The sequence below is a fragment of the Phaseolus vulgaris genome, chromosome 8 (assembly GCF_000499845.2).
Source record: "Phaseolus vulgaris cultivar G19833 chromosome 8, P. vulgaris v2.0, whole genome shotgun sequence".
In the NCBI taxonomy this organism is placed as follows: Eukaryota; Viridiplantae; Streptophyta; class Magnoliopsida; order Fabales; family Fabaceae; genus Phaseolus; species Phaseolus vulgaris.
In genome coordinates, this window is record NC_023752.2 from 59,226,917 (window position 1) to 59,233,154 (window position 6,238).

The 6,238-nt window shown below is 29.8% G+C and overlaps 1 long non-coding RNA gene across 1 annotated transcript; it reads right to left on the reverse strand.

The window, feature by feature from the left end:
• Positions 1-5,217: 5,217 nt before the first annotated feature.
• On the reverse strand, positions 5,218-6,238 carry LOC137823400 (uncharacterized). The gene is made up of 2 exons (XR_011083121.1): positions 5,840-6,238; positions 5,218-5,559 (listed from the first exon to the last, which is right to left on the reverse strand). It is a non-coding gene; the product is annotated as an uncharacterized lncRNA (long non-coding RNA).

The window sequence follows — 6,238 nt, forward strand, 5'->3', positions numbered from 1 at the left end:
CGGGTTGGTCCGTCCCGCAAAGTTATTGTGGGTTAGAATTTTCGACCCGTTCCGCATAAGAGCTGGCCTGCAGGTTTGCGGGCCAGTCCGCGTTTCTTTTTTTTTAAATTAAATATTTTTTTTTTTACATTTTATTCTTAAAAAATTGTCAAATTAAACCTATATATTTGTTATTATCAAATTCAATTTTTTTTTCTTCCTTTTCAAACATAGTCAAACATCAAAAAATTAAACATTAAGATAAATATCAAATATCACTATTCTTCCACTTCCAAAACATTAAACATAAACATTAATTAAAAAACATTAAACATAAACATTATTGACATTCTTCCATTTCAATAACATTGGATGTCACCTTAGAAGAACTTTCATCCATTTTTTCATAATTATAATCTTCCCCCTGCACACATTAAAACAATGACATTTTTTTTTTTCTTACGGGTTGAAAAGGTTAGCCCGCCCCGCTTTGTCATCCCTATTTTTAACAACTTATTATAATTTTACAAATTTTGTTATGATAATAAAGTCTTTCAACAACCAACATTTTTTAATTTTTTATTTACACTTTTAAAATTACGCTTAACATAATATTCAATTTTTAATTTTAGTAACCCACTATTTATTTAATAACCTTAATTTCTTTACCCTCTATTTACTCTTGTAAGATATATTAAAAAAAGATAATGATACTTAATATCAATTTCATTTAACACCAATTTTATCCACTTAGCATCTAAAAGAGTTATTATTTTATTATAATATAATATTTTATTTCAAAAAATAATTATTAAATAGTTGTTTTTTATAATATGAAATAAACTTTATTCTTAGAAAAATTAGTTTAATTTAAAATCTTAATATATATTATATTATTAAAGTCGGTTGTTAAATTGGAGTATTATTTTATGTGTCAAAGTATTATCTTATAAGTGTTAAAGTTTGAATGACTAAGTGCAACTAATTTTATTTTCCATCACATAGGTGAAAACAAAGATATGGGACAATTAAGGAGGAAAATAGAGACAACTCACTGTATGGACATAAATGTTCCCCAAATAAACACTACTCTCACAACTGTCTCAGATGTCTTATTGAGATATGTGCATTTTATGGGACTGCTAAAAATCAACATACAATACAAACTTACAAATCTCATTCTAGATGTCTATTTTACACTGTAACATGCACTGCTACCTTCTCTAAACCATTGCATAAGTTGTAGAATTATATATATGAAGTGATTCAAATTTCAATCATTATTTTTAACTGCTCTTTAATCAAACTTATATTTTATATATCATTTGTAAAATGCAAACAGGAGTCAAATACATGTACTGCTTGTTTAATTTTATTGTCTTTACCCTTTTAATAACTCCCAATTTCTGATTTTTTTTTTTAAATTAACTATAAACACCAACATCACTATTCCTCACATGGCATGCTGGTTTTGCAGTCAAACAATAGCAAAGAGGATCTTCAGTGCTTGGCAGAAGCAGAAGCTGCAATTGCAGAAGCCAGGAAACAGCAACATCTCAAGCTTTGGGAAATTTTGAATGAAAAAACTAGTGCTGAAATAGCAAAACTCAGGAAGCAGCAACATCTCAAGTTTTGGGAAATTTTTTATGGAAGAACTGCATCACCAACCATTACTAATGATGTACACACTGAGTCCATGAGAAGACAAAATTGGGAGATATTAAGGCTAAATATTAAGAACTGAAATTTAAGCATAACTCAACTTTATAAAACTGGTTTATGAGATGAGGTTTGTACCCACTGAAGTGATAACTTGTGCGTGGGATAAACTATTATGGATGATCTGATAACGGTCTGATAGCAGATGGTCTGATGATAAGGTCACATTTATTGGAATATGCTCGAAATGACTCTGATACAATATTAAAAAGTAAATTTTAAGTTTAACTGAACCCCATAAAATCGACTTATGAGATAAAATTTACATTCATTTATATACAATTAAATGTGTCGATTTGGGATTAAGAGAGTAGACACTAAGAGAGTATGCAAAGGTAAGATGCCCATAAACCGTTCAAACTCAAGGTTCAGTCTTGCTTTCTGAATCTGGAAACTCCTCAGCATGGTCTACTCTTGTTTTATTTCAATAAAACTAGACCCATTGTGAAGGGAATTCGGAATAAATGTTTGGTGCAAACAAGAACTAAGACACAAGTTTTTAACCATGTACAAGTATTGAATGAGACACAGCGATAATCAGGCTAATCATACTGAACAGATTGACTTGGTGCTTCCACTGAGTTTGGTGGAACGTTCATCTTCATATCTTGCTGATTTATTGAAGAATGAGAAACTGAGTTTTACGAATCTTACCAAAACTTACTCTATAGTTTCCAAATTATTTACTTGCTTATACTTGGTAAACTTAATTTAGTTATAAGTTGAACTCTTCATATTTGGATAAACAATGAATATATTCTGCCTTACCACCATCATATTTTCACACAATTTAAAGTTAATGTTTCATTATACAAATCCAATCATGGTTATATTATTAGGAGAGAGTTAGACGTGATTGGATTAAATAAAATGTGAATTTATTCACCATTTTCTATTTTCTATTCATGTTGAATCAGAATTTAAAGTTAGAAAAAAAAGACAATAATATTTTTTTTCAATTGTTCAATTTCATTAATTAGTTCGTACATACATGTAGACTATGATTTTATGAACTTAAAAAAAAATATAATAAATTTGCTAATAACTTAAATTAACTTGCATATAATTCAATTAAGTTTTTGAAAAATTGGTACAACAACTTCTTATATATAAACTGGTTATAATTTATTAAAAAATATTTATTTAAAAAAAATCATTAAATAAAAATTAAATTTTAAAAAAATAATTAATTATTATATTAATTAAATTAAATATTTTTAGAAACTAAAAAATATTAATATCTAATTAGTTATCAAGATTTTAGATAACAACTTTAAAAATCTAAATAATTAATTAAATATCAATTTAAAAATTATTGGATAATAATAAAAGTTAGTTTTTAAAATAATATTTAATTTAATTAATATAATAATAAATTATTTTTATCTTTAAAATTAGTTATTTCTAATGATTTTCTAGTATCCGAATGCTTACAAATAAATCTTACTCAAATAAATCTAAACATTCCTTAACTATATAATAAAGACACGTGATTAACTAGTAATGTTTAAATGTATTTTAGACCTGAAAAGAGGAAGATAAAATGTCCATTGCTGCCTAACAGCATGAAAACAAACAATGCAGGGTTTAAAATATATGTTCAAAGTAGCAAAAGTGATGATTCCTATTTTATGAGTAGTGAAAGATTGAAGTTATCCCCTACTAATATTTAAACATTGATTATTCAAGTTCCCATAAATGAGTGGATTTGTTAGGAGGAAGGAGTAAGAGAGAAAGTATAATTCTAGTGACTTCCACCTTAGCAAAATAAAATGAGAAGCCATGTCCCATTCATGATCCCATCACCAGCATAATTATTTTTGTTGTCTAGATTCTCCCAAGTTGATTCTGATGATAATAAGAGACTTAACCTTAACCTTTGGAATAAACATAAGCTTTTAGAGAGTCTACAGTAGCAGTGACAAGGACAGCTCAAGAACACTAGTTGAAGGTTTAATATATTATAAAACTAAAACCAAAAAAAGAGTATAATCCAAGTGAATAACTCCCCTTGCCCTTTTACCATATTTATACACCATTGATTGCCCAGCTGCCATCACACTCAACAGGACCACACCACCACAGCTGAAACCCCACACTTTAGTATTTAATGTACTGGCACTTGGACTGAGAGTGGTGTCACCATCCTCAAGTCTCTTCGTGAAAAACGAGGACTCAGGCCCATGTTAGATTCATGGCCTCAGACAAAATCTTCAAAATATTAGAGATGTTTGTGAGTGAAGACGGATCAAAGGTCAGTGGAAAAAACATCATGTGACTCCACAATTCTTTTTGCTTAATGGTGCCCATCAAGGCTTAAACATACACAAGAATATTAATCACTTCAGAAGAAGAGAGAATTATGATTCAAATCTAACAGTCATCAACCCCTCTACTGGCCTAAACCCTTGAATCCTGAGAATGACATGAGAAAAATGACAGTAAAAAACTCTACTGTTCATGGCACATGCAATGTACTCCCCAATAGGCTTTTTATTTATGTTATAGTCTATTATATTTATTGCTTTTCTTTGTCCTTGTTCCCTTATTGTTTGTCCTATGGAATGCAAAACCCTCTCCACCAACCTTGTTGATTGGCTTTTCAAGCTCAGCTTTCTCAGATAAATCTTAGTGATTGAAAAAGCTTTCTGAGACCATGCACCCCACTTGCATATGTACCAGAAATTGTTTCACCATCATCTCTCGAATTCCAGCATGCATATGATGCCAGCCATGCACTCATCATGTGAAGATTCAACATCGCTGACTACGCAGAATTATACAATAAACATCATTCCTGCTCACTTACTTTGGACCACAGTTGATGGAGGGTTTCTGTGAGGAAATGCATAATTAAAGTATTTACAAAACCCTACCACAACAGAAACAAGTGCCACTTTTGCATTACTATTATTCAAAGAACTCAAAAATTTTAACCAATATAAGCTTCCCAGAAATCAAATTATCAAATGGTTTTTCAACACGTGACATGCAACTGATTATAAAATGTTTAAAAAAATGACTCATACGTCCCTGAACAAACATGAAGGACTAGTGGTCCTGCATTTACATCAACACTGAGCATGATTATAATAAATATATATAGGGATTCTAACATATGGACAAAAGAGGATTGGAAGAAAATCCACTTCAGATTTAAGGGGCACTTCATGCCTTTAACACATCACATGCTCATTTATCAAAATATCTGGTATTAAATCAATACATAAAAAAGTAAGAGATTCAGTTCAATTGTACTTGCATTTCTCGATTTCCTCAAGTAACTAGTTTTGTTTTAGTCCAGTTATACACATGCACACCTATATAATAATACCTTGTCTTTTTGGAAATATATAGGAATACCAAGTCTATACATAATTTATCATTTCTTAGTATGAACTCCTGAGTATATGAAAATCCTGAGTTGGGGCTTAAGATGATACTGTACTGTTACATTATCCTCAAAAACACATATCTTCAGAAACTTTGAAGTAAACAAAACAAAAATAAAACATGTCCTTAACAAATAAAACATTATTAAAACTTCTATCATATGTATTACATGAAACCAGTATAATAATATTAGACAATAATATTCCCACTTGCCTATTTTTTATATATACTTTCAAGAAAAATAAATTGAAAGTAAGAGTTGTATTAACAGTGCACGATATTTGAAGAGAAAATTGAAAAACATAAATCTCTGGAATGTCAAACAAAACTAGAACGTTCTAGCTCCAAGTTCCAATCTCTAGCCATAGTGGTAGACCCAGCCTAGTGAACAGTAATGATACACAAAAAGGCAGGGTCTGTGGCGCCGATTGCACGGCTAATATTTAATTAACTCCAGGCACTGCAAAACTGGTCAGAGTACAGAAGATTGATCACTTATGCAATTATTATTACAACAACGTTACTCCAAGAAGAAAATATGAAAAAAGAGTATGACACAAATATAGATTGTCAGTCTATAAACAGCTATGTAACAGCCTCATTCTCATGTAGTAATATCATCAGAGATATAAATTAGTAACTTATAAAATTTGTTCTAATTATGATAGATTATTATAATCTCCTGTCCAGTGTTTACAAGGTTGTTTTTCCTTCATCTTTTATGACAGTTTTTGGGTAAGAGCACTACCTGATAATAACACATAAAAATGAAGTCATTGTAAGCAGAATCATCACAATTAGCCTGTCAGCAAGATAATACTGTTTGCATTCAAAAGCCTCCTCCTATGAGAAAAATGCATGAAAAAGACTAGTGTTATCGTGTGACCAATGCAATGTTTAAGTATTTCGAAGACCAATATGAATGAATGCTCAAAGGATGTAATACTGAATGATAATGCACTAACCTGTAATACATCCAATACCTGTTTTCCAGTGTTAAAAACAAATGAAGTAAAATCTATAATATAATCTAATGGTGTATAGTGTACTACTTTTGACATAATTTATAAAATAAATAAACTGATTATAAGTTGTTAATATGTCAAAATTCTAAACATGGTTGCTCCATAAAAAACTTATGCTGTTA